The sequence below is a fragment of the Mandrillus leucophaeus genome, unplaced genomic scaffold (genome assembly GCF_000951045.1).
Source record: "Mandrillus leucophaeus isolate KB7577 unplaced genomic scaffold, Mleu.le_1.0 Scaffold115, whole genome shotgun sequence".
Classification (NCBI taxonomy): Eukaryota; Metazoa; Chordata; class Mammalia; order Primates; family Cercopithecidae; genus Mandrillus; species Mandrillus leucophaeus.
The window spans coordinates 4,005,813-4,020,371 of record NW_012099765.1 but is presented as its reverse complement, the minus strand read 5'-3'; positions in this window follow the sequence as shown (position 1 = coordinate 4,020,371).

Sequence of the window (14,559 nt, the reverse complement as noted above, 5' to 3'; positions counted from 1 at the left end):
TTTTAAAATTCCAGGTGAGGCGATGCCTCGCCCTGCTTCAGCTCTCGCTGGTCGGGCTGCAGCAGCTGACCAGCACTGATTGTCAGGCACTCCCTAGTGAGATAAACCCAGTACCTCAGTTGAAAATGCAGAGATCACCTGTCTTCTGTGTCGCTCGCGCTGGAAGTTGGAGACTGGAGTTGTTCCTATTCGGCCATCTTGGAAAAAAAAAAAAAGAAAAGATTTCACAGATGCAGAACTGAAAGTGATTTTAAAATTCAATATTTTATACAAGCTTAAAACTTATGTTTTCCAGTAAATATGATATCTTTGTTATGAGAATGTTGATTTATTAAAATAAATTATTTGTTACTAACCACTAAAACAAAAAAAATAAAAAAAAAATAAAATAGTGACTAGGCTGGGCGCGGTGGCAAACGCCTGTAGTCCCAACACTCTGGGAGGCCGAGGCGGGCGGATTACCTGAGGTTAGGAGTTCAAGATCAGTTTGGCCAATGTGGTGAAACCCTGTCTCTACTAAAAATACAAAATTAGCTGGGCGTGGTGGTGGGCACCTGTAATCCCAGCTACTCGGGAGGCTGAGGCAGGAGAATCTCTTGAAACCGAGAGGCGGAGGTTGCAGTGAGCTGAGATTGCGCCATTGCTTTCCAGCCTGGGCAACAACAGCGAAACTCAGTCTCAAAAAAAAAAAAAAAAAAAATAGTGACTACACTAAGAGTTACCATTTTATGATCATTTTGGTAACACATTCTTATATTGATGATTAGCACATAACTTCATAGATACTTTTAACGCATTGGCTTATTCACCTTCTCCAGTTATTTTCAATTTTAAAATTCTATTCATATGTTTTAAATGGATACAGTTTATTTCATGTAAATCCTATAAATTTGATATTTTAGAAGTCTATTTACAATACAGCATCTTTTCATATATAGTCTGTGCATGTGCTTTTGTTCCTGTAACAAATGAACCTACTACATGCGACACAATGCCCGAGACACTGCATTATGAAAAGTTTTCTCTTGGGTTAAAAGAATATAATGTCAATGCATGTGCCCAGCACTTGACCAACCAGACATCTCCATAAGTTACCACATTTTTAAACATAAAATGATTGCTGACCCTTATAACAGTGGTCCTTAGGCACTGTCGTTGCTATTGATCTGAAAGGACCATCAAAGAAAAAATTATATTTTGTGTTGTTTCGGGATTAAGAATGTGTAGTTGATATAATATATAAGAATATCATTTCCCAAGAATTAGTAGTAATCTTTCTCAACCAGAATATTGTATCAAACGCAACACCCTAGACCACGACCACATAGAAAATTTATGGTATTATGGTTATCATATTGCTGCTAGACAAACATAAAGGTCTTTCTTCTACTATTGCAACTCTCTTTGTGTTCCTCTACACAGTCTTCCAGTATTAAGGGGAAAGTATACTATGGATAAAATAACAAAACTGCTCTATGTACACTGGCTGCCACTCAGAGTAAGATGCAGCCTGTATCTCTATTCAGATTCATAACGTAACTCCAATGTCAGGCTGCTAGAGGAGATAAGAATCCCTGAAAGTAAAACAATGTGTTTTGAAGATAAGAACTTGCTTCTTGAATTGAACCCAAGTCTGAGAGTTTCAACTCTCTGTATTTGTGAACTGAGAATTCATGTGGAGGCCTCTGTAAGAACCTCCATACCTCTGGTCTCTCCTTCCCCAAATCTGGTCTACAAATGGTCACCAGATAATCACGTTAAGCCATCTCTGTAGACATACTTTTACTTAGGAGATTTTAGACTTCCAACTTTCCACAGAACAAAATCCTAACTGCTTATTATAGTGATCAAGGCACCTGATGACTTGAGCTTCACTGTGTGGCATCCACCTCACCATGTGCTACACTCTATATTCCACCTATTGCCATGGGTACCATTTGCCCATCACCAAATATGCTCTGTTGTTTCTTATCTTGATATTTTCCCCTATGCCAGTGCTTCTCAAGCTATAATACAAACACAAGTCACTTGAGAATGCAGATTTTGATTCAGGGGGTCTGGGACAGAGAGCCTGAGATCGCACATTTCTAACCAATTCCATGGGATGTCAATGCTGCTAGTCCCAGGATCACAACTGGAGTAGAAGGGATCTATTCCAAATCTCAACCTGCCCATCCATCTCCATTCTCACCCCCTGACATTTCTGACTTTTGAAATAGTGACTTATTCTTGAAATATCAACTCTGACTCTCTCTCCTTCTTAACATTTTCTCTAGTTCCTCTAGTTCAGTGGTTTTCAAGTTGGATGCACATAGAATTACTTGGAGAACTTTCAAAAATCCAACTGCACAAGCACATGCCAGGTCCATTAAGTCAGAAACTCTAAGGTGGAGACCCAAGGCATCTGTATGTTTTTTAACTCCTCAGGTGATTTCAACCTGCAGCCAAGTCTGAGAGCCAGTGCTTTTGGATAGAAGTGATTTGTTTTCAATAACTATAGCTATTTGTTCTTACCTGTGTTGAACTTGAACTTACTGTAAACTATTCTTGTCTTCATAAATGTCTTGCTTCTCCTACTAGCCTGCATGCATTTTGAGACTAGGATGTTTGCCGTGTCTTGGCAGGTGGAATACCTTAGCACTTATTCAAGGGCTGTTGGGTTAGAGTGCCTGTGTTCAATTCCCGGATTTGCACATACAGCCTTGCCATGCACCATCTTGGTGTCCTTGGGCTTATAGTTTAAGCTCTCTATGCATTAGTTTTCATCTCTATACGTTGGAAATAATAATGGCAGTTGCATCATCAGGTATTTTTAAAGAATAAGACAAGGCATATGAAACGCTGAGTACTCACAGTGTCTACTCCATAAACACTAGCCATTATTATTATTAATTAGCCTTCTTTGTATGTCTCACATTGTACAACATAGCAGTAAGCAGTCAATAATCATTTGCTGGATGAATAAGTCAATAAATGATGGAGAATAAATCATATTTAATTGCTCTAAAATAAACCCAGAGCAGTCAGCCTTCCACTGAAAAATTCACGTTAATGAATGTTAACTATTTACAAGTGTTTGTAGGTACCTCTATGGCCATTAGCCTAGTGAATTCAAATCTGAGAAAAGATAGATGTTCTCCTCACAATGGAAGAAATCTGACAAAAGATATTAATGACCAAGTCTCAACAAATGCTTTACAGTTACTCTCAGTAGCATGTGCCCACTCAAATGTATTAAGCCTATTAACATAAATTTAAAAGGTTACATTGAACATATAATTTTCCATAGGATACCTTTACAACCCAACCCAAGCCGCAGAACTTGCTGAATTTCATCATCCCAAAAACGTATGAATATCTGTCCTTTGGGAATGAGCAGTGCTTTGCCCTCCATTGGAGGGACATTGTCTTGGCCACCACAAGTGTAAACAGCTCAGCTTTATAATGATTCTTATGTCAACAGAGCATTTCATTACCACTGAACAGTAAAGCAGGTAGGTGACTGAAGACTGCAAGACATAATACCTAATGTGATGGAGCGGGTGAAGTCTGCCTATTACCACTGTGAACAGAGGCCTTTTGTTGGAATCCATCCTGGTGGAATGAATAGCCTCTGTTATGTTTATTGATTACACCCGAAGTATTGAGGTAGAGGTGGCTGGAGCTGCCCAGAAAAATAGTCAGATGCCATTGTGTGCCTTTCATTTTGGGAAGGCCAGATAATCAGTCAGAAATTCACTTTTAAACACTAAACAAAATCTTCAATAGTCTTACATCTCACAAGAATAAAATCAAGCAGAAAAAGAAATGTCTTAAGTCACTTGTATTTGAGAACTTTTCACTATCTCTGTGGCTGCCATCCTAGCCCACAGTACCATTGACCTTGGCCTGAAGAGCTGCTACAAGGCCCCTTTGGCCCCACTTTCTTCCTACACAGTCAATATACTCTTAAAAATTCTATCTGATCATGGCACTGTCTCACTTACAGCCCTCCAATGACTTCCTATTGTAGTTTGAATAAGATCTAGACTCCTTGGTGGTCTTACTAGTTCTCAAATGGTCCAGCCTTGCTTAATCGTTTGACCTCCTCCCAGGCTGTGTGGATCACCACAACGCCCTGCAGGCTCTTCCTGCTCCTGACAACTTCAAGCTGATTTCTCCTTATCGACTGACTTTTCCCTTTTACACTTTCCTGGAGTACTTTCCTTTCATTTTGTAGATCTTGTCCCTCATCCAGTCCTCCCCTCCATGCTCGCTATCCCATTACTCTCCTTTTTTTTATTCACAGAAGTTATCATCATCATCAAGTACTTGATAATTGTATTTGTTCATTTGTTAAGCATCTTTTCTTTTAACCGAAATTTATTCACCTTTAAAGATCTTTGGCCTCAGGTAGCACTGAACGCAACATAAGGGGTGAACACTACATAGTTTTGTTTAAGTAAATGAATGAAATTAGCAGTTTGTTTACCTTTACACAAACTATTTTTTTCACACACAACATGCATTAACATCAGTATTTTGACCCAAACCATAAATCTCTCCTCTTCAGTAATAAAGAGAGAGAGAGAGGAAGAAAGAAAGAAAGAAAGAAAGAAAGAAAGAAAGAAAGAAAGAAAGAAAGAAAGAAAGAAAGAAAGAAAGAAAGAAAGAAAGAAAGAAAGAAAGAAAGAAAGAAAGAAAGAAAGAAAGAAAGAAAGAAAGAGAAAGAAAGAAAACAGGAAAAATTTCTGTACCTAAATGAGAATGATTTTCCTTTTGGTAGCACTATCATATATTATCTATTTTCTGTTATTGGCATTGAAAAAACAGATTTGTTATCAATAAAAGCAAAAACAAAGAAACATCATGCCTAGTTATCCTTTATTATTATATATTATGGAATATATAATATGTATGATTCCATTTTGGAATCATACAATGCCTGTTTTTTTGTGACTGGCTTTTGGTTTTTTTCATTTAGCATAATGTTTCCAAGATTCATCTATGTTGTAGCATGCAGTGGTACTTCATTTCTTTTTATTGCTAAATAATATTCCATTGAATGATTATACAATGTTTTATTGATCCATTCATCAGTTGATGACCCTTTGGGTTGTTTTCACTTCTTGACTACTGTGAATAATGTTGCAATAGTGTTGCTATGATCATTTCTGTCAAAGTTTTTGTGTAGATGTGTTGTCATCTATCTTGGATATAGACCTAGGAGAGAAACTGCTTGGTCATAGGGTAACTATAGGTTTAACTCTTGGAGGAACTGGCAAGCTATGTTTTAAAGTGATTGCACTATCTCAGATTTCCATCACTAATGTATGAAGGTTTTAATTTCTCCACATCCTTATCAACATTTGTGCTTGTCTATCTTTTTTAGTATGTCCATCTCATGAGTGTGAGGTGAAACCTCATTGTGGCTTTGATTTTCATTTCCCTAATTAATAATGTGGCATCTTTTAATGTGTTTCTTGATTGTTGGTACATATTCTTTGGAGAAATGTCTATCCTGATCTCTTATCAATTCTTTAATTGGAATATTTTTCTTTTTATTATTGAATTTCTAGAGTTTTTTATTCTGAATAGAAGTCATCAGATGAATGATTTTCAAATATTTCTTCCATTTTGTGGAGTTTTTTTTTTTTTTTTTTTTTACTTTCTTGATGGTGTCCTTTGAAGTACAATTAAAATTAAAAAGTTTTGATGAGGTCTAATTTAATCGTTTGTTGTTGTTTGTTATATCTAAGAAACCATTAACTAACCTGGCCTCACAAAGGTTTACTCTATATTTTCTCTTAGGATTTTTATAGTTTTAGCACTGACGTTTAGCCTACGATTAACTTTGAGATAAATTTTGTGTATAGTATAAGGTACTGGTCCAACTTCATTCTTTTGCATGTGGACATCCAGTTGTCCTAGCACCATTAGTCAAAAAAGACCTTTCTTTCCCCTGTTAAACTGTCTTGCCACCTGTGTAGAAAATCACTTGGCCATAAATATATGAGTTTATTTCTGGAATCTATTCTATTGATCTATATGTCTATCCTCATGACAGTTCCACATTGTTTTGAGTATTTCAAGCTTTGTAGTATAAAGTTTGAAATTAGGAAGTGTGAGTTTTTCAAATGTGTTATTCTTTTACAAAATTATTTTGGATATTCTGGGTCCCTTGTATTTCCAAAGGAATTTTTGGATCCAGTTGTGAAATTCTGGAAAAAATAAAGCAAGCTGGGATCCTGACGGATTGTGTTGAATCTGCAGATCAATTCGAGGAATATTGCCATCTTAACAATACTCATTCATTTGATCCATAACCATTGGGTGTCTTTCCATTAATCAGTTCTTTGTTAATCTCTGTCAACATTATTTTGTAGCTTTCAGTGTATCTTATACTCCAGTTGATACAATTATTCCTAATTATTTTGTTCTCTTTGATGCTATTGAAAATGGAAGTGTTCCCTTAATTTAATTTTTATAGGCATATCCAAAATTTAGTACATTGAACATAAATTAGTCAATTGTCTTTCAAGGAAATAAAACAGATAGCTGATTCTGTGCAAATTTGTATAACACCAAGGATGTCATCCATTTTTAACTTCTACCATTGTACTCTTGTTGCCAAATAAGAAAATTAGGCAACAACAGCTGAAGAAGTTAAACTAGGAACATTTCTCTAATAGACAGTAAGAGGCAGATGTTTAAATAAGATGCTAAAAATGAGATGGGTTAAACTCTCTCCTCTCTTTATTTTAGGTAGCATGCATGACTGGCAGCATACTCTCATATGAGGTTCTGACACACGCAATCTTCCTGACAGGATTTATTAATTAGAAAAGAAAAGGAGTTTTTAAAAATTGCAGCAAATTTTATAGAAAGCATAAAAATAAATTTAGCCTTCAAAGTATATTTCAAGACAAGTCTATGGACATGATATTCTGAAACACAATGCATTTCTTTTTTATATTGAGTGATGGTGTTTATTGTAAAAATTTTGTTTAATGATATTGCTGTCCCAGTGATATATTTTATGTACTCTACTTACTGAAGTATTGTTCCCTTCAAGCTTTAAAGTTTTGAAGAAACCAACTCTAGATTCTTGTGTTTAACTTTAATTGGTAATGTAGCCTCAATACTTTTTAAACATTCAAATGAAAATACTGTTGCAAATCAGGCTTCTGGCAGTGGTCTGACCTCTCTGGTCATTGTTTTATACTTTTGTTTTCTTCTAACATTATGGAAGGAGAGGCAGGTGTGTTAGGGATATACAGCTGTGTTATTTCTTGAAACAGCTGGTGCCAAGTTGTCAAAAGAAAAGCTCTCCTTTCCAAATATTGCAAGCCTTGTGTAAGTAGACATAATGTAAGCTATGTACCCACAGTTATTGATTCTGCTCATTGACAGCTGAGGTGTTTAATATATCCATCCCCTTTGTAATGCCATTTTAAAACTCTTTGAGGATTAGGAAGGCGGTTTTCTCAAAGGTATTCTTGAGAGAGCAAAGGCCAACTAGCCCTGTAGTTGTGAGGGCTCTGATAGAAACTTAAGTGAGGAAAATGGAAGAGAGAAGCTAGCAGATATGTTCTAACCTGCCACAAATAATGATTTTTTAAAAGCCCCAGAAGAATGTGCTTTGCTACTTTACATAATGCTATAATACATTAACTCATGTACTATGACTGGTGAAAGTTTATTTATTCATTTATTTCTGCCGCAGGCAAATACCAGATAAATGCTTACAATAGCAGGTTAGCAGGTGTTTCGGCTACAGCCATCAGTAAGTACCTCCTTGATGTACAGGAACTGTTTGACTGCTTGCCTAGTTCTAGCCCACGTGGAAATTGTCAAAGCCTTTAGCGATTTGCAGAAAATAAAAATAAAAAAAGACCAAGATTTGATGCTGTAGTATTTAGATCAATAGAGGATTTGCTACATTCATGCTTGGATAATCAGCTCACAATACAATGTGCCAGATGCACAGTATGCATAATCTATACATCAAGAAATTCTTACTCATCTTCACCATCCACCCATCTTTTCAATTATTTATTTATTCAGAAAAATATTCTGAGATAGTATTCTACTGCCTCACTAACTATACCCTATGCTAATAAATTTTAGACACTTCAGCAGTTCACTTTTATTATTTTCTGTAATATACCTTCAGGCTACTGAGTGCATCTATAGGTTTCCCTCTCTCCATGATTCGTCGTCCTGTGTGCTTAACAGATCAGTGAACTGAACTGATGCAAATGAGGCTTGAAATGTTAAACACAACTTGTAATATCAAAGGTTTTCATATCAAATAATTTTGTTCCTAGAGAATCCTAGGGAGATTAAGGATGCACATGGTGTCTAAAATGTCCACCATTTACATGAAATATCCCAGCAGTAGATGGATAATTACCAGCTCACACTAGGAATACAAAGAAAACACAGCCAGTTTATCCTGTCCATGTAAACAGACTGGGGAGTTTTTCTAGGAATTAGGTCCATATAAAACTTACTGAATACAGAACCAAAAATAACCGCAGACATCTGTCTGATAGAAGCTTTTATGATCGGGCCTTGAGGTAGTATTTTCCTTACAACTACAGTTGCAACAATTTTCTAAGGCCAGCTGAGAAGCAAAATGTGTAAGGCTGAGCTTTCAAACTAGCCACTGTCAACTTATCTCAAAACCCTGTGAAATAAGTTTTCCATAAACTGTAATGCTAAACTGATTTTCAGGGTATGTTGATACTGCTGCTTTGTGCAGTGTGGAAGAATTCCTTACTGTGGGTACTGGGGTAGGCAGTGAGGCAGTATGTTATCCGAACTGACTTGAAAGTTTCCTAAACCACGTCCTTGAGGTTTTCCAGTTCGTGAAAGTCAAACTGGAATAACACACCTGAAATTCACTGTCAAAGGAGGCACTGCTGGAGACAAATAAATATGCATTGTTAAGACACAGAATAAGGATGTCTAACCACCAGCAAAGCATAGAGCAGTGGTTCTCAACTGGGGGACATTTTGCTCCACAGAGAATGTTTGGCAATATCTGAAGGCATTTTTGGTTTTCACACCTGGGGAGTGAGGTGGGGGATGCGTGCTACCGGCACCTAGTGGATAGAAGCCAAGGGCGCTGCTAAACATCCTACCATATGCAGGATATCTCTCTGCTGCAAACAATTTTCCAGCCCCAAATGTCAATATGGTTGAGTTTTGAAAAACCCGGGTATAGAGTAGTCAAGCAACTATCTTAGTGTGCCTCCGAATGAGAGGAGATTTGGGACTGAATTGTCCAAATAATTACTTAAAAGTCTTCACTTGGCTCTGTCAGTGGAGGGCTGGTCTGAGACCACAAATAAAGATGCCTCTGCTTGAGTTAATCAGTATAAACATCCAAAGGCTATGCAGGTTCCTTTGGAGTGCAGGCTGAGATCAGCCAATCAATTGTATCTGGTTTTAATCCATCATGAGGGGCAATCTATCCCACGGGAACTGACAGCGAAAGGTGATGTTTCAGAGGACAAACGTTACATGCTGATTCATTGATGCCTTAACCTCATTCTTGCAAGTACCATTATTTAGTTAGGGTTTATAAAGCGTTGTGAAGATAGAAAATGCTATATAAATGCTAAGTGTCATTATTATTGTTATCATCTTTCTGAGGAACTGCTTCTGTGAATGATGTTATAGTACAAAAACACACACACAGATATCACTTCATACCCATTTGTAGTTTTGAGGAGAGGTTACTATAATGAGGAATTCACATTGTGCCATCTCCTTTGCACTCTGAGTTAAAACAAATTAAATAAGGCTTAATTAGAGAGTGTTTTATGCACTCCAAAAATGCAACTGATTGATATTCTGAGTAAATACAGGTTAGCTACCGGAGAAAGAATACTGAAAAGTTTCCAGAATTATAAAATCAAGACTGAATTATTGCCATGATATTAAACATATGAATGAAGCAGATACAATCCCTCCATATATTTTAATTTTTTAATTGTCTTTTTGTTATTTAAAATATAATGTAGCATTTCCCCATTTTTAGTGATTGTTTGAAATTCTACCATTTTCACAGCACTAAAATTTCTATTTAATTTTAATTGTGTGGGGAAGGGTTTCTTAAAACACTGTGTGGGAGAAAAATAACAATAAATAAGCAAATAAAAACCTTTTTAAAAAGGCCTAGTAAAATGCTAATTGTAGAGTGATTGCTTACAAAGTAACTGCTGATGTATTTGTAAATTATTTCCAATGTAATTTTGTGACAGCAGTTACTTTCTAAGCTGGCATGCTTTTCTGGAAATTTTGATTCAGGTAGAAACTGTCAAACTGTCAATGGATACGGCAGTCACATTTTGACTGTTATGCCTAAGGCAGTGTGGAAAATACCGATACAATATGGCACCACTAATGATTCAATCATTATGGGAACACAGGCAGACATGGTTTACGGTTGCAAGTGCATGTTGATTGTGTTTTCCTGTTAGCCTCCTTCATTTCTATAGAAATCTATGGAAAACCAGGTTGATCTGATTAAATTTCTGCCACTTTTGGCCCATGTCGAGTCAAACTCTTTGGCCTACACCTTCGTGACTACTTAAGATACCTTTTACACTGTCAGAGACAAAGAGAATTAAATTGAGGATTTATAGCAGAAGCAAATTAATTTCTAAAAGAAAAAAAGAAAACGTCTTCTCTGTAAATGCTAAAATCACAACATAGTTATATTTTTGCATTTATATACATACTAATTTCTCTACCCAGAGCCAAAGTAAGATAAATCCTGGTGCTCAGCATCTGCCTTTCCCGTTTTCCATGCTAGGTTGCCCCACAGGCTGGTGAAATATTACTTAGGGCAATAGTGTCATGACAGAGTATGCCATCCAAGCAAGAAGAGAGAGAAAAAGGAGAGATGAGGCAGTTCTGATGAGCTGATCTACAGTTTTGCAATCAAAAAAGCTGGAAAGCTATTTGAATTTCCACCTACTTGCAAGATTTGTGTTTAGGTTTGGTTTGCTCTTATTTTGAATTATATATAGCTGTTGGCAACATAGTCATTCCCTGATTAGAACCACTTAGGCCTTAATCTGTCCCCGTCTCCATCTTCTAACATTCAAAGTCGTCCCAGGGAAAAAAGTAGGGACCCAGTGACAAATACTTAGGGATCTAGCTCAAAACTGGGGAGGAAGATCAAGGTAGAAACCAGAATGAACTAAAATTCTTCAACATTCCCATGGCCCACTATTTTATTTCTATATCCAACCAAGCAAATGAACATTTTCAGAAGTCTTTGGAATGGGCCCCCGTTTTTCCAAAGAGAAGGTCCAGGAAGAAATGTTTATGATGAGTGTAGACATGTGCAGGGGTAGACTTAGAGCTGAAATCCTAAAATGCCTACTTCTATTTAATTTTTTTTTCATTTAGTTACACATACCTATTCAAGATTATCTATTTAAAAAACTTATTTGGATACAATTCAAGTACCATACTATTCAAGTATTTGAATTACACAGTTCAATGGTTTGTAGTATATTCACTGAGTTTCAAAAAGAAACCTATACCTTTCAGCTATTACCTTCTTGTTCCTCCATCACCTCCCCCAATACAGGCAACCAATAATTAATGTTCTGTCTCTATAAATTTCCCTTTTCTAGGTATTTCATATGAATGGAATTATATAATGTGGTCTTTTGTGCCTGCCTTCTTTCAGTTAGCATGATGTTTTCAACTTCACCCATTTTGTAACATGTATCAGTATCCCCATTCCTTTTATAACCAAGTAATATTCCATGGAATGGATCTACCATATTTTAATTATCCTTTAGTTGATGGACATATGGCTTTCACCTTTTGGCTATGATGTATAATGCAGCTGTATACATTCATGTACAGTTTTTGTTTGGACATATAACTATGATTAGATATTTTTAAGTATTAATTTATGCATTTTTAATACTTTCACATTTCCTGAAATAACTTCATTCAAATTCTTCACAGGCATCTTCAACATCAATCTTCATCAGCAGTAAAGTCACTTTTTGACTGATAACCATGTTTGAGAGCATGTAATTTTCACTTTTATTCTAATTTTTTGGCAACACAGAACTTTTTAAATCCATCTATGATGATCTCCCTGAAAATTTTATCTTGATCCACAAGAGCTCTTTGATATAACATTTGAAAACATTGTTCATGTACTTGTTTTCTCATTCATCTGGAAAGTTCATATAGATGGTCTCCAAGATGTAACCACTTAGTCTGACGCTGTTGGAAGAAACTTTTTTCAAGGCTTGTTTACAATGATACCCTGCGCTTACAAGTCTGAGGTCAGACCACAATAATCATTACTAATTTTGTATTAGTGCATCTCTTTTATTTTCCTGGTTTCATCAGTTGATTTCTGTTAGAATCCAGAAGTTGCTTTGATTGAGATAATTTCTGGAGAGTATGTTTTCTGTTACTTTTTGCCCTCGCTATTTCTCGGGCTGGGATGCTCTTTCCTTAGATAACAACGTGGTTAGATCCCTCATTTGCTGAATTATCATTTCATTTTACAGAGGTCCTCATATCTAAAATTGTAACTCCACTTGAGAATTCATTAAAAAAATTCTTGCTTCTGCTTTATTTTCCTCCTTAACACTTACAATTTTCTAACATTTATATAATTTTCTTATCTACTGTGCTTTATTATTTCTCTCTCCCACTAGAGTATAAGATCTACGAAAGCAGAGATTTCTGTATTGTCCTCATGGCTGAAACAGCACCTGGAACAGTGTTTGTACTTACGAGGCACTAAATATTTGCTGAATAGGTAAACTTGTTGTTGAATAGGTCATCCTGCTGCTCAAAAATAACATAAGCGAGGGACTCCCCATGTGACAAATCAAATATGTGGACTCTGTTTTTGATAACGAGTAATTTTTGGGAGTAATATTCTGTTTATAATTTGGCATGCATATTAGCTGTTACACTATATTATCTTATTGAACCTCTTATTACTATAAAATTTTCAACTGTAGAGATCAAAATAAAAATGTACAGATGGATGATGTATTACAAAATGGACATCCCTATAACCACCTTCCTGGTGAAGCAATGAAACGTTGCCAGTGATTTGGAAGACCCTTGTGCTCTCTTTCCATCATACTTCTTCCCTCTCTTTCCAAAGTAATTGTTTTGATCATCATTTCCTTGCTTTTCCCTATAGTTTAGATACCTAGACTTTTCTAAACACTATGATTTTTGCCTGTCCTCATTTTTTACTAATGAAATAATAAAGCGCCTTCCTTTATATTCATTTTATTGTGCATAGCTATAGTTCACTTATTTCCTTTCTATACTGTATTGCATTGGGTGAATTTATCACAATTTATTTATTCACTCTACAGCTGATTATCATTTATGCTGCTTCTGGTTTGGAGCTCTTACAAGTAACATTACAATGGATATTTTTATACACACTTTCGATATATCTGTATGAGTTTCAACTGGATATGTTAGTTTGGACCGTATAAACTTGTCGTTTGTAATGGCAGATATTGAAAATTTTACATGGTTCAAGCTAATACCTAACAGTAAAATTTCTGGGTATGTGTATTTCCAACTTTAGTTCCCCCAGGAGAGTGTGCACACCTACTAAGAGCCTATAAGAGTTCCAGTTGCTCCACATCCTTGCTAGCATTTGGTACCCTCAGTATTTTTATTTTTAAACATTCTGCCGGATGTGTAGTGGTATCACTTATGGTTTTAATTTGCAAAACTCTGATAACTAATGAGGCTGAGCATGTTTTACAAGTGTATATTAGGCATTGGACATCTTTTCTGAAGTGATTTCAAATACTTGTCCATTTTCTTTTCTACTGTATTATAGCTCTTTTCCTAATTGACTTGTAGGAGCTCTTTGTATATTTTGGATATAAGCTATTAATCCTGTGCTTTAATATACCAGTGTTCTTACTGTAAATACCACCTAAATACCTATGCTTTTCCTTATTTTATAATCTATAGTATCTCTTCACAAAAGCTTCCCCATGACAAATTTATGTTCTATAAACATTATTTATCTTTCAAAATATAAGCTATAATTCACCTGAAATTATTTTTTGTATATGATAAGAAGTAGTCTTGTATTTTTTCTGTATGGATATCCAATTAAGGTAGCAACTTTTTTTTTTTTTTTTTTTTTTTTTGAGATAAGAGTCTTGCCCTGTCGCCCAGGCTGGAGTGCAGTGGTGCAATCTCGGCTCACTGCAACCACCACCTCCCGGGTTCAGGCGATTCTCCTGTCTCAGCCTCCGGAGTAACTGGGAATACAGGTGCCCACCACAACGCCCGGCTAATTTTTTGTACCTTTATAGAGACGTGGTTTCACCATGTTGGCCAGGCTGTTCTCAAACCCCTGACCTCGTGATCCGCCCGCCTCGACCTCCGAAAGTCCTGGGATTACAGGCGTGAGCCACCGCGCCCAGCCAGAGGTAGCAACATTTCTTTCTTTTTCTTTCTTTTTTGAGACGGAGTCTCGCTCTGTCGCCCAGGCTGGAGTGTGGTGGCGCGATCTCGGCTCACTGCAAGCTC